The following is a 26496-nucleotide window of genomic DNA, read 5'->3' as shown; positions in this document are numbered from 1 at the left end:
CTACGCTGGATGATTGCGACCCCATGGTGGTCCCAGAAAAATTGTGTAAAATGGACAAGTTTCTAGAAGTCCCTGTATACACTGATGCGTTTCCGATCCCGAAGAGGGTGGCGGATATTGTAACTAGGGAGTGGGAGAGACCAGGTGTACCTTTTGTCCCCCCCCCATCTTTAAGAAAATGTTCCCCATAACTGACCCCAGGCGGGACGCATGGCAACTAAGGTAGAGGGAGCAGTTTCAACACTAGCCAAGCGCACAACCATACCAATAGAAGACAGTTGTGCTTTCAAAGATCCTATGGATAAAAAATTAGAAGGTTTACTAAAGAAAATATTTGTTCAACAAGGTTTCCTTCTTCAACCGATTGCCTGCATTATTCCTGTAACTACTGCAGCGGCTTTTTGGTTTGAGGCGCTGGAGGAGTCGCTCCAGAGGGAGACTTCATATGACGAAGTCATGGATAGAATTCATGCCCTAAAGCTGGCTAATTCTTTTATCACAGATGCCGCTTTACAATTAGCTAATTTAGCGGGGAAAAATTCTGGTTTTGCCATTATGGTGCGGAGAGCGCTTTGGCTCAAATCGTGGTCGGCTGACGTGTCGTCCAAAACAAAATTACTAAATATTCCTTTCAAGGGAAAGACCCTTTTCGGCCCCGAGTTGAAAGAAATTATTTCGGATATCACTGGGGGAAAGGGCCATGCCCTCCCGCAAGATAGACCGTTTAAGGCCAAAAACAAGGCTAATTTTCGCTCCTTTCGCAACTTCAGGAGCGGCCCTGCTTCAACCTCTGCAAACGCAAAGCAAGAGGGTAACGCTTCACAGCCCAAAGCAACCTGGAAACCCTTGCAGGGCTGGAACAAAGGTAAACAGGCCAAGAAGCCTGCGGCTGCTACTAAGACAGCATGAAGGGGTGTCCCTCGATCCGGGACCGGATCTGGTAGGGGGCAGACTCTCTCTCTTCGCTCAGGCCTGGGCAAGAGATGTTCACGATCCCTGGGCTTTACAGATTGTTACCCAGGGATATCTTCTAGAATTCAAGGACTCTCCTCCAAGGGGAAGGTTCCACATTTCTCGTTTGTCTTCAGACCAGACAAAGAAACAGGCGTTCTTACGCTGCGTAGAAGATCTACTAAAGATGGGAGTTATATATCCAGTTCCAATTGCATAACAAGGACTGGGTTTTTACTCAAACCTGTTTGTAGTTCCCAAAAAGGAAGGAACTTTCAGGCCAATCCTGAATCTAAAAATTCTAAACAAATTCCTCAGAGTTCCATCATTCAAAATGGAAACCATTCGGACAATTTTGCCAATGATCCAGGAAGGTCAATATATGAATACCGTGGATCTAAAGGATGCGTACCTACATATTCCTATCCACAAAGATCACCATCAGTTCCTAAGGTTCGCCTTTCTGGACAAGCATTACCAGTTCGTGGCCCTTCCTTTCGGGTTGGCCACTGCTCCCAGAATTTTTACAAAGGTGCTAGGGTCCCTCCTAGCGGTACTAAGACCGCGGGGCATTGCAGTAGCACCTTACCTAGACGACATCTTAATACAGGCGTCTTTTCACAGAGCCAAGGCTCATACGGACATTGTTCTGGCCTTTCTAAGGTCTCACGGGTGGAAGGTGAACGTCGAAAAAAGTTCTCTGTCCCCGCTCACAAGGGTTCCATTCCTGGGAACACTAATAGACTCGGTAGAAATGAAAATATTTCTGACGGAGGTCAGGAAGTTAAAACTTTTAACTACTTGCCGAGTTCTTCATTCCATTCCTCGGCCTTCTGTAGCTCAGTGCATGGAGGTAATCTGATTAATGTTTGTAGCAATGGACGTGGTCCCTTTTGCCCGAATTCATCTCAGACCACTGCAACTGTGCATGCTCAAACAGTGGAATGGGGATTATGTAGATTTGTCTCCTCAAATACTACTGGACCAGAAAACCAGAGATTCTCTTCTCTGGTGGTTGTCTCAGGATCACTTGTCTCAGGCAATGTGCTTCCGCAGACCGGAGTGGATCATTGTCAAGACAGATGCCAGTCTGTTAGGCTGGGGTGCGGTCTGGGACTCCCTGAAAGCTCAGGGCCTATGGTCTCGGGAAGAGTCTCTTCTCCCGATAAAACATTTTGGAACTGAGAGCGATATTCAACACGCTCCAGGCATGGCCTCAACTAGCGGAGGCCAGGTTCATCAGATTTCAGTCGAACAACATCACGACTGTAGCGTACATCAATCATCAGGGAGGAACAAAGAGCTCCCTAGCGATGAAGGAAGTAACCAAGATCATCAAATGGGCGGAGGATCACTCCTGCCACCTATCAGCAATTCACATCCCAGGAGTAGACAACTGGGAGGCGGATTTTCTAAGTCGTCAGACTTTTCACCCGGGGGAGTGGGAACTCCACCCGGAGGTTTTTGCTCAGCTGACCCAGCTATGGGGCATTCCAGAATTGGATCTGATGACGTCCCATCAGAAAACCAAACTTCCTCTTTACGGATCCAGGTCCAGGGACCCCAAGGCGGCACTGATAGTTGCTCTAGTAGCGCCTTGGTCCTCTGGCTTATGTCTTTCCACCGTTTCCCCTTCTCCCTCGGCTGGTAGCCAGAACCAAACAGGAGAAGGCTTTGGTAATTCTGATAGCGCCTGCGTGGCCACGCAGGACTTGGTATGCAGACCTAGTGGACATGTCATCTGTACCACCTTGGAAACTGCCATTGAGGCAGGATCTTCTAATTCAGGGTCCATTCAAGCATCCAAATCTAGTTTCTCTGCAACTGACTGCTTGGAGATTGAACGCTTAATTCTATCTAAGCGTGGGTTCTCTGAATCGGTTATAGATACTCTGATCCAGGCTAGAAAGCCTGTCACCAGGAAGATTTACCATAAGATATGGCGGAAATATCTTTGTTGGTGTGAATCCAAGGGTTACTCGTGGAGTAAGATTAGGATTCCCAGGATATTGTCTTTTCTCCAAGAAGGATTGGAGAAAGGTTTGTCAGCTAGTTCCTTAAAGGGACAGATATCTGCTCTGTCTATCCTGTTACACAAGCGTCTGGCAGAAGTACCAGACGTTCACGCGTTTGCACAGGCTTTAGTCAGAATTAAGCCTGTCTATAAACCTGTGGCTCCTCCATGGAGTCTAAATTTAGTTCTTTCAGTTCTTCAAGGGGTTCCGTTTGAACCTTTACATTCCATAGATATTAAGTTATTATCTTGGAAAGTTTTGTTTTTGGTAACTATTTCTTCTGCTCGAAGAGTTTCAGAATTGTCTGCTTTGCAGTGTAATTCACCCTATCTGGTGTTCCATGCAGATAAGGTTGTTTTGAGTACCAAACCTGGTTTTCTTCCAAAAGTGGTTTCTAATAAGAATATTAACCAGGAAATCATTGTTCCTTCTGTGTCCTAATCCAGTTTCTAAGAAGGAACAACTATTACACAATCTTGATGTGGTTCGTGCTTTAAAATTCTATTTAAAAGCAACCAAAGATTTCAGACAATCATCATCCTTGTTTGTTGTCTATTCTGGTAAGAGGAGAGGTCAGAGGTCAGAAAGCGACTGCTACCTCTCTTTCCTTCTGGCTGAAAAGCATCATCTGATTGGCTTATGAGACTGCTGGACAGCAGCCTCCTGAACGAATTACAACTCATTCCACCAGAGCTGTGGCTTCCACATGGGCTTTCAAGAATGAGGCTTCTGTTGAACAGATTTGTAAGGCAGCGACTTGGTCTTCACTGCATACATTTGCCAAATTTTACAAATTCGATACTTTTGCTTCTTCGGAGGCTATTTTTGGGAGAAAGGTTTTGCAAGCAGTGGTGCCTTCCGTTTAGGTTACCTGACTTGTTCCCTCCCTTCATCCGTGTCCTAAAGCTTTGGTATTGGTATCCCACAAGTAAGGATGAATCCGTGGACTGGATACACCTTGTAAGAGAAAACAATGTATCCTTACCTGATAAATTACTTTCTCTTACGGTGTATCCAGTCCACGGCCCGCCTTGGCATTTAAGTCAGGATAAAAAAAAAAAAAATTTTGTTTAAAACTACAGTCACCAATGCACCCTATGGTTTCTCCTTTTTCTCCTAACCGTCGGTCGAATGACTGGGGGGGGGGGGTCGGAGCCTGAGGGGGAGCTATATCGACAGCTCTGCTGTGTGCTCTCTTTGCCACTTCCTGTAGGGAATGAGAATATCCCACAAGGATGAATCCGTGGACTGGATACACCGTAAGAGAAAGTAATTTATCAGGTAAGCATAAATTCTGTTTTTACCATCCCTCCTGTACATAGTAACAATATGTATGAAGGATGTCCATATTCTTACACATTTGGTATCCATAGTGTGCACAGCAATTTTAAATTTCAACTTTCAGTACTTCTCATCTTGTGTCTTTAGATTTCACTCCCATACAGAAATTTCAAAAAGTCACAAGATGAGAAGTACTCATCTTTACACTTTGTCTATGGGTGTAGCATTGCAGTTAAGCCAAGGTGAAAGACAATCTTATTTTATGTATTTTCCTATACGTTCACGTCAGTCTGGGACTCAATGAGCATGCGCAAAAGGGAGCCGTGCACGCAAAGGATGGCGCATGCTCAATGAGAAAGGGGAATAACCAAAAGATCATTTGAATACTCAACCTTATTTGGTCAGTAGGCGTTAGCATTCTCTTAGTTAGCTCTGCTCTGAAGGAGGAGCATTACGGCGACGGACAAACGGTGAAACTGCACAGTGCCAACACCTGCCTGCAATGTGGCGTACTGTTTTATCTGCCTTTGTTTTAATGCACATCTAGCAGACAGAATCTTCTATTTCCATGTGCACAAGTTTGAAGAAGGATATTGCTACTATAAGATTAAAAATACTAAATTGTTCCTCCCCAGTTCAGACAAACTGCATTCACTCTGAAGTGCAAGCCAAATTATTTTGCAGGGCTACTCTGTGGCCCCTTATGCCTTAGGTTGGACGAACCAGTTTTGTAAGGAAGTATTAACAAGTAAACAAACAGTGCATAGAGGAAACCCGTCAGGATAATAAAAACAAAAAAAAAGACAATTTGAAGGAACCTGCTCTGCTGCAGAATTACACAATAAAGCATACTTTTTTTCCCCTAACGGAGGAAATAGTGTCAAGGCAGTCGCTGTACTGTGAACCTCTTTCCTAGCAACCAGACCAAGATTTGCAATTGAGCAAAATAAAAACAGGATAGAGCGTTCTTCATTACCATCACGTGGGAATGCAAGTCTCTGCATTCTAGTAGACTCATTCAGAAGCACGTGGTTTTACAAACGCAACGAACATTAAGCTCATTAACCCCTAGAGCACCAGTACTGCAGACCACATCTTGCATGCTTTGCAAACAGCAGGATAACCACGTAGGCTCTGCTTGTGACTGATAAAGATTAGATACAAACAAGTGATAAGCAAACAAAAGGGAGGGGGGGGCTTAAAATAATGTTTGTGAAGGAAAGCAAAGCAAACACTTTGCAGAGGCATTTTTCACATGATCAAACGCATCAGACTTTCAAGTGTAACATACTAATCATCTTGCTGATTTTTTCTACTGATGACTTATCCCAAAGAACAATTTAAAAGGTGCTTGAGGCAATTTGGAAATAGGAGAAAATATAATGCAGTTAGGATGGAAGTGTCCAAATATGGTGACATGACTCATTTAGGAACTGGTAATTATGAGTTCATAAGTCTTTTATTCAATAGAAAATGTAGCTGAATAAAAAGGAGAGCCAAGAGTCTACAGGAACTTGTCTAAACACTATAGATGCCAGAGTCAGTGTGCTCACTTTTTAGAAGCTTGATACATCAGATAATGAAACTCATTTGGGGTAAAGAAAAAGCCCTGAATCCAATCTATGAAGTTTTACTACTACATTTACCCAGCACCAACACCGCAATTAGTGATATCTGTAACACAGAACAATAGTCAATATCCTCCCAACAATTCTGTGTTTGCATAGGTTTAACTGAAGTCATGTCACTTCTAACAGATCGGCTTTAAGCATTAATTTCAAAATAAATACAAGCAAATAGGTAGAACCTGATTTATAAACTGCACATCCACCCACAAATATTTCACAAGTGACTGACATGCTGTAGTTAAAGGGATATAAAACCCAAACATTTCCGTTTGCGATTCCGACAGAGAATACCATTATTTAAATAAAAAAAGAAGAAGAGGTTTCCAATTTACTTCTATTATTAAATGTGCTTCGTTCCCATGATACTCTGTGTTGAAGAGTAACCTGCAGTAGGTATCTGGAGTGCTAAATGGCAGGAAATAGTACTGCCATCTAGTGCTCTTGCAAATGGATAACACTCTTGCAAAGCTGCTGCAATATAGTGCTCCAGAAATGGACAGACCCCAAAGTTTATGTTCCTGCTTTTCAACAAGATACTCAAAGAACAAAGAAAAATGATAATAGAAGTTAGAAATTTAAACATCACATGCGCTATCTGAATCATGAAAGAAGTTTTTTTGGGTTTTCTATCCCTTTAAAGTCAGACAGACAGACCTGTATATGAGAATTCATTTTGGAGTCTAAAGAAGAAAACAATTTATATAGTCAACTACTTAATGCAAATTAATACAGAATAAATATTAAATTGTGTTTCTGTATGCATGTTTTAGTGTAGTGAAAATGCTTTTTAGATACACACTAGTTTTAAATTGTATGTAGAACAGGTTTAGGAAAGGACTGCTCACTTCCCTCTTTTCTATATATCTACAATTGTTTCAATGAGAGAAAAATGTGTATGTTTGTATTACAGACACACACACACAGGTGATTGATTATACTATGCATAAAAGCTGGTTGAACCCAGTCAATATAAAAAGCGACAAAGTGGAATTTAATCCTTTCAAATGCACTCTCTGGGTTTAACTAAATGTGATTTTATTGTGTGTAAACGTTTTCGGGGTCTTTACCCCTTGTCTGAGGAACGGGTGAAGACCCCGAAAACGTTTACACTTTTATCGTTTATCTCATTTATTTAAACCCAGAGAGTGCATTTGCCTTCACATTGGATTGCATTTGCTGCACCCTGGTTCCAAGGAACTGAGTTTGTGAGAGTCCAATTTGCTAGAGATATAGATATACATACACACACACACACACACACATATATACACACACATACAGTCGTGCTCATAAGTTTACATACCCTGGCAGAATTTAGGATTTCTTGGCCATTTTTCAGAAAATATGAATGATAACACAAAAACTTTTCTTTCACTCATGGTTAGTGTTTGGCTGAGGCCATTTATTATCAATCAACTGTGTTTACTCTTTTTAAATCATGACAACAGAAACTACCCAAATTACCCTGATCAAAAGTTTACATACCCTGGTGATTTTGGCCTGATAACATGCACACAAGTTGACACAAAGGAGTTTGAATGGCTATTAAAGGTAACCATCCTCACCTGTGATCTGTTTGCTTGTTATTAGTGTGTTTGTATAAAAGGTCAATGAGTTGCTTGACTCCTGACAGACCCTTGCATCTTTAAAGGGACAGTACACTGTAAAATTGTTTTTCCATAAATGTATTTTAAATGACTTGTTATACCAACTGCAGAGTATAAAATATTTGAGAAATTGCATTTTCGGGTTTATTTTTGTATCTGAAGTAGCTGGTTTTGTGCTTTGAAACCACAGCCTATTACAATGGGTTGAGCTTCAGGTAATATCAGATCTCATTATGTTATCACTTTCATGTACACAGACTTGCTTCCTTATCTTATATTTGTCTGGAACACCAAAGCTCAATACATAGAGAGAACAATGGAAAATTATCATTTTATTACTTAACTATCATGCCCCCACTGAGGGTGTAATCTCTTCTGCTGGCTGTGTTTACTTAGGCTTGTCAATAGCATATACGCCAGTATCAAAACTTTCAGTATAGGTTGGGAAACCACAAGCTAAATCAGCTATTTCAAATGCTGAAATATGAGTAAAGGAGCTACTTGCAACCAATTTAATACACTCTAGCAGGTAAAAAGGATCATTGGGAATAATTTAAAGGGGAGAAAGTTTTTGGGTGAACTGTCCCTTTAAACCAGTGCTGCACTAACGATTCTGGATTCTGAGTCATGAGGAAAGCAAAAGAATTGTCAAAGGATCTGTGGGAAAAGGTAGTTGAACTGTATAAAACAGGAAAGGGATTTAAAAAGATATCCAAGGAATTGAGAATGCAAATCAGCAGTGTTCAAACTCTAATCAAGAAGTGGAAAATGAGGGGTTCTGTTGAAACCAAACCACAGTCAGGTAGACCAACTAAAATTTCAGCCACAACTGCCAGGAAAATTGTTCGGAATGCAAAGACAAACCCACAAATAACTTCAGGTGAAATACAGGACTCTCTGAAAACATGTGGGTGTGGCTGTTTCAAGATGCACAATAAGGAGGCACTTGAAGAAAGATGGGCTGCATGGTTGAATCGCCAGAAGCCATTACTACGCAAATGCCACAAAGTATCCCGCTTACAATACGCCAAACAGCACAGAGACAAGCCTCAAACCTTCTGGCACAAAGTCATTTGGAGTGACGAGACCAAAATTTAGCTTTTTGGCCACAACCATAAACGCTACATTTGGAGAGGAGTCGACAAGGCCTATGATGAAAGGTACACTATTCCTACTGTGAAACACGGACGTGAACCGAGAATGTTTTGGGGATGTGTGAGCTACAAAAGGCACAGGAAATTTGGTCAGAATTGATGGCAAGATGAATGCAGTATGTTATCAAACAGAACCCTCATTTTCCACTTCTTGATTAGAGTTTGAACACTGCTGATTTGCATTCTCAATTCAATCTTTTTTTTATCCCTTTCCTGTTTTATACAGTTCAACTACCTTTTCTCGCAGATCCTTTGACAATTCTTTTGCTTTCCCCATGACTCAGAATCCAGAAACATCAGTGCAGCACTGGATGAAAAAGATGCAAGGGTCTGTCAGGAGTCCAGAAACTCAATGACCTTTTATACACACACACACACACACTAATTACAAGCAAACAGATCACAGGTGAGGATGGTTACCTTTAATAGCCATTCAAACCCCTTTGTGTTAACTTGTGTGCATGTAATCAGGCCAAAATTACCAGGGTATGTAAACTTTTGATCAGGGTCATTTGGGTAGTTTCTGCTGTCATTATGATTTAAAGAGTAAACACAGTTAATTGATAATAAATGGCTTCAGCCAAACACTAACCATGAGTGAAAGAAAAGTTGAAAAATGAAAAATATATATACACACACACTTTCTAAAAGTACCATTTACATTACTAGTCAAAAGTCAGACTCACTTAAGATTAACATTCATTCGTCTTACATCAAGGGGCAACTCAAAAAATAGACGTATTGATATACAAGTCTGTTCTCCACAAAATAAGATACATTAAGGTTTGAAAGATGTTTCTGGATTACTGTGTTCATCAATAAAAAGCTTGTAAAGTAATTTCATAAATGAAAAAGACTAAAATGGAATGTGTACATTATACATATTCCATTGATGTAATGACAGCATTTTGTAATTTTATTTGGGCAGTAAGCAAACCTTACAAAACACAGCTGTCATATTTCTTCCCATCTTCTGTGACAAATAATCAAGAAAACTATTATTCTACCATACATGTTAAAGGGACACTCAGGTTAAATAAAATTTTCATGATTCAGATACAGCATGTAATTTTAAACAACTTTCCAATTTACTTCCATTAAAAAAAATGTGCACAGTCTTTTATATTTACAATTTTTGAGTCACCAGATCCTACTGAGCATGTGCAAGAATTCACAGACTATACGTATATGCATTTGTGATTGGCTGATTGCCATCACATGGTACAAGGGGAGTGGAAACATACATAACTTTGAAATTTGTTATAAAAAAACTACTACTCATTTGAAGTTCAGACTAAGTGCTATTGCATTGTCTTGTTATCTTGCATTTGTTGATTATGCAAATCTAATGTGTTGACTGGCCCTTTAAGCAGAAGTTATGCACACGTTTTCACTACTATTTTGCAATTTGTTTCCCCACTATTTGATTAATGAATGCTTATGGCTCCCTCACTAAAAGCTTAAAAGGGATAGAAAAGTCAAAATTAAACTTGCATGATTCCGATAGAGCATGTAATTTTAAGACACTTTTAAATTCACTTCTATGTTCAAATGTGCTTTGTTCTCTTTGCATCTTTTGTTGAATAAGAATATGCACATATCCTACACTAGTGGGAGCTAGCTGCTGATTACACACACACACACAAGTTTAAATAGCACCGATTCATAAGCATGACACATGTTTTCAGTAGTTTAATGTCTACTTTAAATTAGGCTCAGTACTTCAAATTTTATTGCAAACAAAATGTACCTAATCCAAAAAATGGATTATATAGAGGATCAATATAAGAAGAAGAAAAAAAAACTACAAAATAAGAAGTATGGCACTTTACATCTTATCTAATTTACTTAAAGGGATATGAAAGTCATTTTTTTGTGTGATTCAGATAGAACAAACCATTTTAAAAAAAGTTTCCAATTTACTTCTATTATCAAATTTGCTTCGTTCACATGATATTCTGTGTTGAAGAGATACTTGCAAACCTGCTGCTATATAGAGTTCGATTTATCAAACCCTTTTCCTCCATTTGACTGCAGGTTTGCACAAGAGAACCTGCAGTCAGGACCAACCAGCGTTCAGACAGCTGCCTCACCTACCCTGTTCTCAATCTCCTGGTATAGTCCAACAGAGGAGATTGACAGCTCCTGCCCATGTGTAATCTGCTGTGCGCTGGCATGGTCGCACGTGGGCATAAAGGAGCGCTTGTATGCAATATTAAATTTGGGCAGGGGTTTGCTCCCCGTCAGAGAGCTTTGGCAGACAGGGGCGAATATGTACACACCTGTCCGCCATGGATTGATAAATTGATCCCATAGTGCTCCAGAAAAGAGACGGCTCCTAAGTATACATACCTGCTTTTAACAAAATATATCAAGAGAATGAAAAACTAAATTAATAATTAAAATTACAAACTTGTTTAAAAATTGCATGCTCCCTCTGACTCATGAAAGAAAAAAAAGTTTGGGTTTCATATCCCTTTAATTCTCAAGGTATATTTTGCAGGAAAACCATACCTAGCTAGGCTCAGGAGCTGCTGATCTGTGGCTGCGCCTATATGCTTCACCACTAGATGTAATCATCTAGTTCCCAGTAGTGCATCACTATTATTTCAACAAAGAATATATATATATATATATATATTTTATTTCAATAAATGTGATTTTATTGAGGGTACTCTCACCTTACATTCAACTGCCAGGGTGCCAACGGTTAAATACATAGGATATAAGAAGGCACTCTCTGGTCTTTTAACAAGTGAAGTTTAATAGCAAGTGTCACGTTTCTATAAGCCCCACCCCACCCACAGTAAGGTAAAATTGCGCCAAAATCGTAGTCCTGGCAATCCTCAAAAACAATAACATCAGTGGATACATGTAATGCAAAATACATCCATCTTATATGCACTTTGTTTAATATGGTATAATATGGATGTATTTTGCATTACATGTATTCACTGATGTTATTTGTTTTTGAGGATTGCCGTGACTACAGTTTTGGCGCAATTTTACCTTACTGTGGGTGGGGCTTATATTGTTTAAATGCATTACTCCACAGGAATAATGTAACCAAACGGGGTTGTCACTTCAACTACAGAAGGGGTGTTACCTTAGGGAATATTATCTACCCTATTGAACTACATACAAAAACTACTAAGGGTGCATGGCTTGAGACCAAGGGCATGCATAGGTGTGGGTATGGCCCTTGCATACCCTGGAGCTTTATCAATAGGGGTGACCATTTTAAGAACTCAGAAACTGGCAAAAGGTACAGTTAAAAACTTTGTCAATTGCAGTGGTAAGAGCGTGGTATACCTGTTTTGGAGTACCTGCAATGATAGACATTATGTTGGCTGCACTACACATGAGGTTAGAGAGAGAATTAGACAAACACTTGTCTGACATAAAAAGATCTCACTAATCATCAGAATTCGCTAAACACTTCATCACAAAACAGTAAGAACAATACCCTGAAGTGGGTGGTAATTGAAAGGGTTAAACTATCTACCAGTGGAGGTGACATAATCAAACTACTCCATAAGAGGCAGGCATTCTGGATATTTACCCTTTCTACCCATACACCTAAGGGCTATAACTCAGTATTTGATATCATAAATTACTAGGAATAACATACTTAATTTTACACCAATATATGTCCTGTATTAGGATAGGCCCTTGTTACCTTTTGCATTTGATTGATTTATCTATCTAACTATATTTTGTTCCATTGATTAAGGAACAGTATACCTGCAACTTGCAATTTTACACCCTTTATTCATAGTCTAATTTGCATATAAGATCATACACTGATTTTCATATTCAAATTGTACTAGGGTACAGTAACTATTATACTTCTATGAATTTGAGACATATCTCTAATTCCTTACAGCATAAACATAAGACTATATTCCCCATCCAACCTTGTAGCACTGACTGTGCTATGATATCATGCTATTTATTCATCAAAGGTCAGTTAGCTAGGGATTATATGAGAGGATTTAGGAACAATGGTTATATACGTTATGATTAATTGTATATTCTTTATCGTCGGTCAATTGATTATACTCACTATTGTAGCACCATAGATACTATATTGCTTCAAGTATATTTGTATTGTTATACAAGTAATATATGCGCATTTGATATCATTTAGTGTTCCTAATATTGCAACAGTGTTTGTGAATTTACCGATTTGAATGACATTTATACATTGACCACAGCTTTGATTGTATCCCTTTAATAAGTAATAGGAAGCTAATCATGTGATCAGAATGAACAACCAATGTAAGAAAAGGCTTTCGTTTAAATTGAACCGTGTTTTTAATTGAGGTCAAGTCTACGATTAAGGCACTCTTGCCGAAGCATGTCAGACACACTCAGCTGACTTCATTTTGGTGAAATAAAGCTTTGTTTTTAAGCTATGTTGGAGAATCCGGACTGTTTTTTTTTGGGGGGGGGGGGATTTTAAAATGTATTACTTATTTTTTTCTCCAATATCTGGCGTTTTCTTCCACACAATATTGGGCAGTTCTTATCTTTGATTGGTGTGCAGGCACACCACATGAGTCTTACGCTCAGTACAGCAAACGGAGCAGATCAGACGAAAGGTCTACCTACAGCGGATAACTGAATCAGCCCTAAGAATCTACTGTTTTGGCATGTAAGGGAAGGAGTCTTGCCATTCCTGAGGGACCGGTGGTTATCTGGACTCTGAGGTGAGCTTGCTCCGAATACCGCAACAGGTGTGAATCCGCAATTCCCTTTGCTTCAAGGTAGGAGCTTAGCACTGAGCAGGCTGTTAAAGGAACGATTTCTATTTACCGCTGACTGGGGCATTACAACAGACGCTTCGATTTCGCTTATACTCTCTCTTTTTGCCTGCCGCCTTATATTTGTATACATGCAACGTTGTGTTTGAGCTGTGTTTTCAGTGCCTTATGTATTTGGATGGGATAGATAGATATATCTATATATCACAAACTAAAGGATTTGCACTCTCACCTACAATCAGCATGCCAGGGTGACAGATACAGAAGAATATATCACAACGAAGAGTCCACACTCATTGGGCTTACATCAAGTGTATACTTTATTGATAAGTGACATTTCCCTGAGGAAGGGTAGTGTTTTGATCCCCGAAACGTCACATATCAAAGTATACACTTGATGTAAGCCTAGCCAGTGCTGACTCTTCGTTGGGAATATATATATATATATATATATATATATATATATATATATATATATATATATATATATATATCAAATTTTTGCATAGAAAGGTAGCACATCTAGGCAAGTTCCCCGCTTGTGTTTACCCAGTAAAACTCCACATACATTGATACCAATTGACAAGAGGATCTGGGTAAAATATGCAAAATCTCAGTTTATTTGCTTCAAGTACTGTTTTAACACAGCAATCCCTTAACAGAATTATTGCAGCAATACACATACATACTGTATATCCAGAAAGTTTATATTTAAAACTTTCTTTAGATTAGGGTTGGGTAAACAGTATGTGTGTATTCCTGAAGACTAAAAGGCTTTTCAATACTGTAAAACATAATCCTTGGGACACACATTGTGTATTTGACTTTAACAGACAAAATTTGTCTTAATTTAGAATTATAATCAGATTTACAGCAGAAGAAAAATGGAAAAAAAAAAAAAAAAAAAAAAAAAAAAAAATCAGTCTGTCACAAGAACATATTTGCAAAACTATAATTAAACTACTATCTGTAATTAGGATTTCTGAACATCTAGATCTTAAATGTGGACCAAAGAAGGTTGTAATTTAGCACATACCAGACGTGAATTACAAACAAAATACTTGAAAACACAAAGACAAATACCAGATCCTCTGGTTCTACATAAATGTGTAGCACTGAGTGCAGGAGGAAGGACACAAAATGCAGCATAATAAAAATTACACATTTAAAACTGCAATAAATTGGTGGGGAGACTGAAAAAGGAATTAAAAAATAGAAAACTTCAGGAGCCCTAATTTCATCATTTTAATCTCATGAAGACTTTAATGTTATTTAAGTTTCCTGGAGCAAAGCAGTCAACTTCCCAGTATTAAATAATTATTTTATTATGCTTAATTTATTTCACAATTTTCTTTAAAACCAATAGTCCTATTTGTAAACTTGCCAGAGTAGAGCAGACAAATATTTCAAAAATGCTTAAAAGTCTAAGAATTCACAAGCAACTACACGTGAAAATTCCAGTCACAACAGAGAAAGCAATGATAGTACATAGCACTAATAAAAAGCAATCTTCAGAACTTCCTAAGAAATAGTTTGCTATGCAAGAAAAATGTTGCAGCTTTTATATACTCATAAGTAATTCAATACCCTTTGTGGTGTACATAAAATAAAAAGAATTACGAATAATAGAGCAAACTATGTTTTCTAAGGTAAAAAACTATATATTTATTTTAGTAATATTAATTTCAAATAAAGTGTTACACACACAGTGGAGTGACTCTTTTACCTACAAATGATTAGCTATGTTAATTAATGCAACATCTCACTTGACCATAGCTTTTTACCTATTTTGTCTACATAAATCACAATATTATACCCATACTTATTTATATATAATATACACACGATGCATTTATTTTAAACTCTCTCCTTAAAATATAAATTCACCCAAAGGCTCTTCCATCATGTGAGTCCTGATGAATGGTTACATAAAAGGACTAGAGTAGTCTAAAACATAAAATCCACAAATGTAGTATATAGTAGAAAAATAATGTAACAAGGTAATTATAGAGTAATGTGATTTTTATATTAAAAGCACTGGTTTTCAAAGATGTCCTCAAACAGGCCATGTTTTCAAGATTACCTTGGGTGAGAGCAGGTAAAATAATCATCCGATTAGAAAACATGGTTATTTCACCTGTGCTTCAGTTCAGATATCCTCAAAAATGTGGCCTGTTAGGGAGGGAGGCCTAAGGACAGGTATGAAAACAAGTATTAAAAAGGGACATAAAACACTTTTTTTTTTTCTTTTATGATTTAGATAACGCATACAATTTTAAACAACTTTCTAAGATACTTCTATTATCTAATTTGCTTTGTTCTCCTGGTATCCTTTTGTTGAAAAGACTACCTAGGTAGGCTCAGGAGCTAGCTGCTAATAAATGGCTGCTTATATATTACACCTGTTATCATTGGTTTACAGATGTAAACTAGCTCCCAGTAGTGTACTGCTGCTCCTTCAATAAAGTATAACAAGAAAATGAAGCAAAAAATGAATAATAAAAGTCTAAATTGGAAAGTTGTTTTCTCTATCTGAATCTTGAAAGAAAAATGTTGGGTTTCATTCCCCTTTAAAAAGAGTAGAAGGTTTATCAGTCTTACAAATTTTAAATAGCTGTAAAACTAGTTAAATATGATCAGATCACATTATTAGAAAAGTGATTTTAATTTAAATGTGGATATAAAATATAGATCAAGTCAACAACATAAATAAGAAATATGTAAATATTTTTCCACCAGTGCACATATATTTTAAAAAAAAACAAAAAAACACAACAACTTACAAAATCTGCTTAAAAGTAGTAAACAAAATCAGCAAGGGGAGGTAGAGAGTGTGTTACACAGGGTAAGTCAGGACCACCAGTCTCACGACACTCCCCCTCTGATGAAAGCATCAGCAATGGAGCTACTACACAAAGGAGCTTTATAAATCAAACCATAGAGGCACCAATGCAAAATCCCTGCTGCAGACAGAATATTAATGCAGGAGAAAAAAATATATATAAACAGCAAAACATACAGAATCAGAGTAACCTATCTTAGAAGGGAACATTTTTACAAAATCATACATTGCACAACACCCCCCCCCCCATGAAGACGTTGCAAATTAAAAACATCCACAAAGCCATGTCTGTATCACTCAGGAGCAGAGATGCTGCATTTCCTACTGTACTAAAAATAACACCAGGATTATGGGGCCCCTAGTACCTTCCAGGTGCTGGAATGAACACAACATTAAACCTTTTTGTTATGCGACAACAAGGTATATGCTAAAATAGAATACAGAGTGAAAAAACAAAAATATAAACCACATTATTCTAAACCACTAGTTTGTTTTTGTTATTTAAAAGAAAAAAAGAAAAAAGTAGAATCTCGGTCTGCACATTTAATTCTTGATCGTTGCATGTGCCTTGCCGTAGTAATGCAGGAAGCATGGCAGGATACTAAACCCTGACAGCACAAGAATAGATTGGTCTGAGGGGAATTTCACTGCGTTCCGGGTTTTAAATCACAAGTGCTATATACTGTACACCCTTTTTGCAATGAGATATGTGAACATTTGTCAACATGAGGAAAATATATCAAAATAGTATGAAACAGAATTAGCCATAATGACAGCAACAATCTTTACAGTTTGGTGATTTGAGAAATTCAGACAATGTCTAAATGTTATGAATGTCTGGTTCTGCACTACAGTATTGTGACTAAACAAATATTCACATAAGTTGTCCCTTTTCCAGTTGGCATAGGATACCAGTGTAGACAATGTTATCACTTATATTAGTAAGCAATGAATATACACATCACACATTTCTAGTAGTTTATAACCTGTTCATTATAGGACCACATTTGACTCTGGGTAGGTTAAAAGTGTGATACAGTTCACATATATCCTCATCCCTGTATTATTTGTACAGTGCTTTAGATTTTGTTTTTTGGACCCTTAAATCATTAAACCAAATATGTACTATTGCTGAGATGCTTCAGCTGCTAGGCTCTGTCTGGCTTATAGCACAGGTGCTGGGGCAGTGTTTCCCCATCCTGGGGGAACCTAATCCCACTAATAATTTCTGCTGGCAACCCTTAACAGTTTTAAAGCACCGTTTTAAAGCCAGAAAAGCCAGAAAAGTGTATATTCCTCCTAAATGAAAAGATTCTGCGAACACACAACAGCCATAGGAGCTTAAAATGGTTATGTATTTATACAACTCTACAAAAGGACATCAGCAAAGTAAATGGAACAAAAACAACCACCTGTTTATATCTTCCAGAATTTAAGCAGGAATATTATTTTCAGTGGAAAAAGTGTCATCTTGTAGGGCACAATAAAAAATAAAAAAAAACATGTAAAAAGGTATAAACAAGGGATATCCAACAAGGGTGTGTGGACATTTTATGACAACACATTAACTTGAGGGATCACAAAATTAAGCTAAGAGTGATACTGAGAAAAAGTGTGTAATAAAATGTATAAAAATATTAATTATATGTAGTCTTATTTATAAATCAATGAAAATGTTTTTATGTTTTTTTCATTTTTCGCGTTACAATTTTCGGGGTATTTAATAAAAATATTAATATTTGTATTAATGTGGTAGATTCTAAGGTCCATTTGGGTGTTACTGATATTACAAAGGAGTGGAAAGTTTTACAAAAGCAAACGCCATGAAAACACTAGTATAAAAACAAACATACACAAACTATAAGAACATACATTAATGGGTATAATTATTTTATAATCAAGAAGGAACAAACAAAAATGCAAAAGGGAAATATCTAAGAAAAAAAAGAACAGTGTGACTGCATAATCAATTTTAAAAGTGAAAATGCAGTGCATGGATTGGGATATGGGTACTAGGATATGCTTAGACGTGTAAACAAGTGTCTGGCAACCGCTCTGTGTTTTTTGATAGAAGGATGTCCTTGTGATTCATGACTGGTGATCCCACAATCTGATAAATTGACAGAATGTGTACAACCTTGTGGGGGGGAAATAAAATAATCTACATTTGTAAAACCACTTATAGGAGACTGCAGACAATTAAAAAGAAAAGTTTTAATTATATAAGTGTGATTGTAATGTAATTTATTTGTCACTCTAAATTTAACCCATTTCATTACAACAGTTTTCGCAATCAGCTGAGAGTATAATTTGAAGCATATATATTAGGTAATGATGGTATTGCAAAGAATGTTATTCAGGCACTACAAATTCAAAGAACTCTCAAGTGATGAAAATAGCCTCTTTCCTTCATCATCATTGGGAGTGAATTTACTTCTGTATGAGGTACCTTTCCAAATCCTATTAAAAACACATCCAAAGGATTACAGAAATAGGAAATATGTTCTTTAATGGGGGTATTTAAATTCTTAGATAATATTTTATGCGCCCCATGCAATAACTGCCCATACTGGTTTTACACTTCATTTCTGGAAGTTAGTATTTCTCATAGTTTACAAGAGAGAATACGAGAAATACCCCCAGGTTTGTCAATCGAAACTACAATTCCCTCTCTAAAGATCTTAGTGCGGTTCCCTAGCTGCCTGGAGACATCCACGTGTATAAGTATCTGAGAATACATCCCAGACTAGGTAGCTTCCCTAGGGGAGATTAGCAGACACCAGGGCCAGACACTCACCTTTACCACCCGATGGCCCCAGGCACAGGAGCAGCAGCAGTAGGAAGACCCCCAACAGCCAGGCAGGACACCCCCAACCAGATCCGGGCTTCATGTCAACGGCACAACCCATAGATCTTCCGAGAAAAACTCGAGTGTAACTCCCACTCCAGCCAAACCATTCACGTCCACGCAGAACTTCCACTAGCCCAAAATAAAGATGGCTGCTGGATAACAATATGATCCTATGTATTTATGGACAATAATCTGTGTGACTCCACTTAGTGACCTTGTTCTGGATCATAGATAAATCTGCAACGATGAAGCAAGGGGCTAGTTATTTTGTACACAAACTGCGTGCCCCTTCAATCAGGTCTGAAGTGGCTGTTGGTAAAAAAAAAAAAAAAAAAATACCCCAAGAGAAATTCTGCCCTGTTAGGGGTGAAGGGCTGTTGAGAGCTTCTCCTCCCTGTCTGCTGGCCGGGAACACAGGGAGGAGGAGAATTATTTGGGATTTGCTCTTTGGTTCAGTTTTACCCAGGGTGACAAAATACAACGTGACAGGGGGAGGTTGTAGGTGTCACATGGCCGATTATTTCTTAGTATATCGCCCCTACAGACCCTCCCAAACCAGGTACCCGTCACCAGGGTATCTGTGCCAGATTCTTCGCCCACTCCCAAGAGATGGGGTATCTGTCCCTGGGGTATTTTATTAATGTAAGTTATACCGCTCCTTGGTTGGTGGGTAAATGAGAATCTCTATATATTCCAATATCCAAAATATTTCCCGGTATCCTCCACCCTTAGCGGGTCCTCTGTATTGCGATGTCTGCACCACGCAGTCTATTTCAATACAATCTCCCCTCCTCTTGGCAAGTGGTATATTTTTTATTTTTGCAATCAATCCTACTTTTTCGAGTATTCCTCAGTTTACCCCAGAGTACTGTTCCAGTAAGTAGCTCCCAATGTGGCGGTAAAGTATTATTCCCAGAGTAATATGTGGACCTATTAGCCCAAATCAGGATATTATCTAGGTTGGATACACCGGTCCTTGAACAGTTATTGCCCCAGTCGGGGTATTTTGCACGCTGTATAGTGTCAGCCTTGCCGCTCGTACACCGAGCACACGAGGCAGAAGGCGCCAGGGGTTCGATACTCCGCGTCCTCAGACTTCATCCCTCTCGGCCTCCTTTTACACCCGGATTCAAATCCTGAAGGAGGCCGCTGCAATCACAAATGAATGGAGCGGCGACTCCCGGCCTCTGTCTGCGGGGCCCTTGAAGGTCAGTGCCAGGCAATAATCCACTGCGTGTCTGACCTGGTCGGTGGGGTATTGCTTGTTTTACTGCCCCGACGCACGGTTCTCCAAACTAGATTGTGTGTGTGCTAGCTCCCGGAGCAGCCCTCTCTCGTAATCCGTCGTCTCTCTATGTGAAATTAATGCTGTAAACAAGAGCCCGAGCTCCTGAGACAGACGCACTCACTCACACAGGGCTGTCTGCAAAGCCTGGACTGGGATCTGCTCACACAGGAGCAAGCTTGGGTAACATCTGCTGCAAGTACCACGCGTTCATGTACACAATCACATAGCCTACCCTAAATTCTTATACGTTTTTTTGAAGCCATTTTATTTTTGCAAAACGTACTTATTGTTTTTCTTTCCTTATATTTATCACTTCATTAACTAATCTGTATCAGCCAGATAAACCTTATTTGACCCGCGTGGCGTTCTTAGTCTCACTGGCTAGGCATGAATGCACTGCATTGCGTAGCACCGTGATGTCTCTTAAAGTCACTATATATATTTTTTTTCTGCTTATATTGTGAAACGAATAGTTTTGGACTTATTTATCTTAAGAAAAGTCTTCTTCATAAGTGATGTTACAGAATTGTATATTTTAATGTTACACCTGGATTAACTGTATGTTTTATTGATTGTTTTGATGTAATATTAATCAAGTCCAAACACAATGTTTCAAAATATTAATCCTTGGTGCAGATTCTTTTATCTGGTAGTGTGACAAACAAGACCGCTGACATTTATTTAAAATTTGCTAATAAAGAGATAACTCTCACAAACTCATAGCTACCATGTATATGTATAGATTGAACTCAATAAAAGAAAAATGCATCTCGTTCGCTATAATCATGTGCATGTGTTTATTAATCTTGGGTGTACATTTAAAGGGACACTGTACCCAAATTTTTTCTTTTGTAATTCAGATAGGGCATGCAATTTTAAGCAACTTTCTAATTTACTCCTATTATCAATTTTCTTCGTTCTCTTGCTATCATTATTTGAAAAAGAAGGCATCTAAGGTTTTTTTTGGTTTCAGTACTCTGGACAGCACTTTTTTATTGGTGGATGAATTTATCCACCAATCAGCAAGGACAACCCAGGTTGTTCACCAAAAATGGGCCGGCATCTAAACTTACATTCTTGAATTTCAAATAAAGATACCAAGAGAATGAAGAAAATTTGATAATAGGAGTCAATTAGAAAGATGCTTAAAATTGCATGCTCAATCTGAATCACGAAATAATTTTTTTGGGTACAGTGTCCCTTTAAGGTCACGTTCTATACATTTTAAGCGTGAATAAACTATGAGTATTTTCATAAAACACATTACACATATACAGTAGCCCTTTCTTTACTCTAAATCTCACAAGTGTTTTCTACTCTGCGTCAGTCTGTGCAAGCACAGATCCTTATGCTACGGTCCATTTTGAAGACATTGCTGTAATACTAAAATGAAACTGCCAATGAGTGCTTCGAAACAAAGCAAAACAGAGACATAGGGAAATAAGGCAACAATGCATTGTTTCGTACTCGGTGCCTTAAATTGATGATGCTCTTTGTAATTAAAATATATATGTACCAAATTTTCATGTTTAAAACATCTCATAAATGTGCCCAAACCATTTTAAATGTGATCTTTCTGCCTAAGTACTAACTTCATAATATAATGTGGTGGTGGGGAGGGGGGGGAGTTGTTTGTGCACATTCAGAAAAGGCAACTTCACCACACATGTGATGCATCAATTTTTGTAGCGTTCATATTAACCAATGTGGGAGTCGTTTTTGTATTTATTTTGCAGTTAAACACTATAATTACTTGATCTTCTCAAAACATCAACATTTAGTATTCTGTACACATTGTTACAATAACCCCCTTACACATATACTAGTGACTATATAGTAAAAACATTAGGATGCACATGAGAACCATAAGTGGGGCATAGGAGACATGAGGCACCCCCATCAAACATGTCACTGTAACCTAGTGGTAGACATGATCACCATTACTATAGTAATCACCTTCATATTAGAGGCACCCCATATTAAGAAGTGTATACAGCTTTTCTGCAATCCCCACCCCTGCATAAAAACTTCCTGTTGTATAATAGCATGGTTGATCTAGGGGGATATGTAATCCTCATTCAAAGAGGGGATTCCCATTTTCAAATAAATGGTCCTGTGTCTCTCAGCTACGGTTGGTCCACAAAAAAACCCTGTCTCCCATCACAGTAAAAACAGATGCCTTTTCCTTTGGGCATTCTCCCATTAGATGTGACAACAATATGTAAAAACATAAGTCATTGTGTACTGCCATATACATGTATCTTGCTTACATGGTTCTGCACCCCACCCTGCACTTATTTGTTTATAAGTATCAATCTCAAGCAGTACAGTCAGAAGCTCATTGAAGCCAATGGGAACACAGTCCCAGCTGTTCATTGCTACATGGGAATGAAGCTCAAGTGCTAGTGCACATCTGCACAGTATTTGTTAAATAAGTAAACAAGAATGCATACACTAGAAAAAAATGCAAACCAATTTCCAAAGTTCCCCTTCAAAAGGGACAGGCTAAATTCTGCTGGGATATAGTCTGCTCGGGCAGCCAAACATCTATATGGGGAACCAACTTGAAGACAAACTTTTATAGTAAATTCACACTATTTTAATGTACAAAAATGTTATTGTTTCACTATACATTTTCTTACTGCACTCCTATGTCCTTTGTATTACTTGTTTCCCATATGACTTATTGGTACCAAGACACTTAGGGTTCCTTTTACTTATATTTTATTTACTAAAGTATTTATTTGTATGGTATTACATTTTTTTCAGAAATAAACTGAAAACAGTTTAACGTTTGTTTAAAAATAACTTAGACTTCTGATTGGGTTATGATGTATGTTCACTGGATCCAAACCACAAAGATTTATAGTGTAAAACATGGATGCACACAAATTGCTGGATAACAACAATCACTGGTTTGATTACTGTACCTAACACGTCATACAAACACTTAAAACATTTATTTTCTAGTGTTTTTTTTAGGTTTATTTTGTTTCTCTGCATAAACAAATTCGTAACTCTATATAAATGGAACAAACTGAGTCTTTATTTGTTGCATCTAAAAACATTGTGTTATAATATATATATATATATAATGATTGTTCATGTGTTAAATAAAGCTTTTTATTTGTATGTTTGTGTAGCAACACTACTGTGTGTAGTCACCAATCACTAGCTGTATCAAAAATACAAACAGAGCACAGTAAACTTGAATTTTAAAAGTGTCTTTAAAATACCTGCTCTGTCTGAATCATACACATTTACTTATGTGGGCTAGTTAAGAAGTCTATTGGTTTAAAAATATGGCACAAGTATCTTTCCAAGCTTGATAGCTGAGAAATGAATCATTGTTCTGCAAGAGATCTGCGTACAAAATACATTTTTTGAATGCACTCTAGTATCTTTGGGGGCAGTGGAAAGAAACACTACAATTTCAGATTTAAATTACAGGACAAGCAGGCATAATAAATAATGAGAGTACTGCAAAGTTTATTAAACATTTTATGGGGAAATTAATTTTGAGTTTAATGTCTCTTTAAAATATCTGCAATTGATTAAAGTTATTGTTGTCTACTTTGGGACATAATTTCAGCACTTTGTTTAAAGACATATTTTGAGGTTTAAATATTTATTTGTAAAACACTAAACATGAATTTTGCCTCAGTACTGTAAATGCTACTCTGTTTAAAAAAAAAAAAGTGTAAACTAACACTTTCCGCCTCTTAAATATATTGTGGAAGCTTTCTTCTCTTTGATGTGTCTATAAGTAAGAGTAAAGTGAATCAGTTCTGATTAATTCAGGTGAGTCAGTGTCATAGAGAGAGAGACATTTATTCAATGTTTGTAAAAACTTCCTGTACAAGGAAGTATTTTATCTTTTCCAAAACTTTATTTCGTTGGTATTTTTTTTGTTTGTTTTTCTTTTCATATCATTTATGTTTAATGTCATTGACTGAATAAATAGACATAGTACCTACATTTTAAAAACTGTCCACAGATTTGTACCTTGAGTAAAAAAGGTTTGCCTCCACTTTTTTTTTAGTAAAGTTAACATTGTTTTGCTATATCTTATCTCCTCTGCTGAGGCCAATTGGGGCAGCTATGTAGCAGGGTCAGACTTGTGAAGTCTGTAGTGTTTACGTGCAGTTCTCAGAATAGGAAAACCCAAGTTAAATTACAAGAAAGGGGGCGAAATAACTAATGAAAGTATGTTTCAAAGTTAGTTTCTTTTTTGTTTTGCTTTTTACAATCTCAGACTTTTTGTAAACTTAAATATTTTGAAGTATTTAGAATTTATATGAGATAAATATTGAAGTAGCAAATATATAAAAAAAAATACTATACATTGCTTTTTATTTGATTTAAAACAAAATATTTCCACAACAATTAGTGCACAATCTAATAAAAAGGTTTACTAAATAACCATGAAAAAAAAAATCTTTGGCATTTGTGTCTTTTTATTGCATTGGTACATGACCTTTAACGAATCAGTCACACAGAGTACACTCAAGCAGGTGGCAAACACACAGTGGGTAATTTTTCTGAGTAATCTTTTACCTGTGGGTTTCAAACATTGTTATTATTATTATTGTTATTATTGTTCTATTGAGTTCCTTTTTACATTTATTTTTGTTTTCCAACTGTTATTACAGGAAGGAGACTTGTGATAAAAAAAGAATTTCAAGGCTTTACTTTCAGGGTTGAGACAAGGATAGGAAAGCATTGAGTGTCTACACAAAGCACACTTCCCTTATGCTTATCATAGCAGCATGCACAGTAACAATATGGGTGTGATTAGACTATTGATAAGAGATAGGAAATCTACACTGCATGCAGACATCACTTTTTATTGGATACAGACATTCCAGACATTCATTTGTATTCATAGCTTCATGCATGAGTAGTAAAAGCTTATAAATGCTAAACAGAAGTGTAGATAACTACTAACCATGCAATTATAAATACATAAGTATTTAAACGTGAAAAAATTGTCTGCTAGATAAAATAGAATTGTGCACCTCAGTCTGCTTGTTTTAGACTCAAATAAATGCAGTACATAAGAAAATAATTAAAATGTACAGATATGCTTTAAATTATTTTTAGATCCCACCATTTGTATAAAAAATGGGGGGGGGGCTTTCATTGCCTTTAGAAAAACAAAATTAGATGTTGAATAATTTAGTCTTTTAGAAGATAGATATTAGATGCTAATCTTTGAACCTTACCACAGTGATATTATAAGGATTTGAAACAGTCTACGATTATAATATAACATGTTTAATTATGTCTAGTTGAAACCTTTTTGCAATATACTTTTATTATTTATTTTGTCCACCTTTCCTGTAATTTATCTCTGAAAATTGTTGGTTTTCTTAATTCCACTAAGTTTCTGTAAATTTATAAGTGCCATAATGTTTTAACTTAAAGGGACATTGTACACTAGATTTTTCTTTGTATAAATGTTTTCTAGATGATAAATTTATGAAGCCCATCTGGGAGTGTTTTTGTAAAATTGTATAGTTTTGCTTATTTTTTTTAAGAACATTGTGCTGATTTTCAGACTCCTAACCAAGCCCCACAGTGTCAGATGTATACATGCGTTTACAGACTATTGCTGGCTCCTGTTCATGTTATATGTCTTTTCATATACAGGGAACGGGGAGGTGGGGAGTTTCTGCTTTTTTTGTTTACCCAGCCCCTTTTAGTGGGTGTCCCAGGCTAACCTTATCAACAGTGCTAAATTGTGAGCTTCTAAGAAAGTTTTTAAATGGTTTTATACTGGATGGTTAGATCAGTATCTGTGAATATTCTTCTTTATAGTAGTGTCTATTACATGCAGTTATATGAAAATTGGTGTATACTGTCCCTTTAAGTTTTCACGTAATTTCACTGTCCTGCTGTAGATATAAAACAGGCAATACAATAAACTATAAAAACAAGGTAGGATGGGTTTGCACAAAGAAACAGTTTTATTGCCTAGTTTATATATCTTTCCCTGATTGTTCTCAGCAGAAGAAAGAAATACATAGAAAACTAGTTCTAACATGGTGGCACCCATTACTTTAGAAACTAGAGTCATTTATAGAAACTAAACCTTTACACTTATAGCTTCA

The 26496-nt window shown here is 37.3% G+C and overlaps 1 protein-coding gene across 1 annotated transcript in view; it reads right to left on the bottom strand.

The window, feature by feature from the left end:
- Positions 1-20524, bottom strand: part of IGF1R (insulin like growth factor 1 receptor) — an 857678-nt gene extending 837154 nt beyond the window's left edge. Inside the window, exon 1 of the mRNA XM_053717616.1 lies at positions 19042-20524. The gene's annotated coding sequence lies outside the window, so the exon portion shown is untranslated. The remainder of the gene's footprint in view (positions 1-19041) is intronic.
- Between the last annotated feature and the right edge of the window lie 5972 nt (positions 20525-26496).

The sequence above is a fragment of the Bombina bombina genome, chromosome 6 (assembly GCF_027579735.1).
Source record: "Bombina bombina isolate aBomBom1 chromosome 6, aBomBom1.pri, whole genome shotgun sequence".
Classification (NCBI taxonomy): Eukaryota; Metazoa; Chordata; class Amphibia; order Anura; family Bombinatoridae; genus Bombina; species Bombina bombina.
This window is presented reverse-complemented; position numbering and strand designations above follow the sequence as displayed.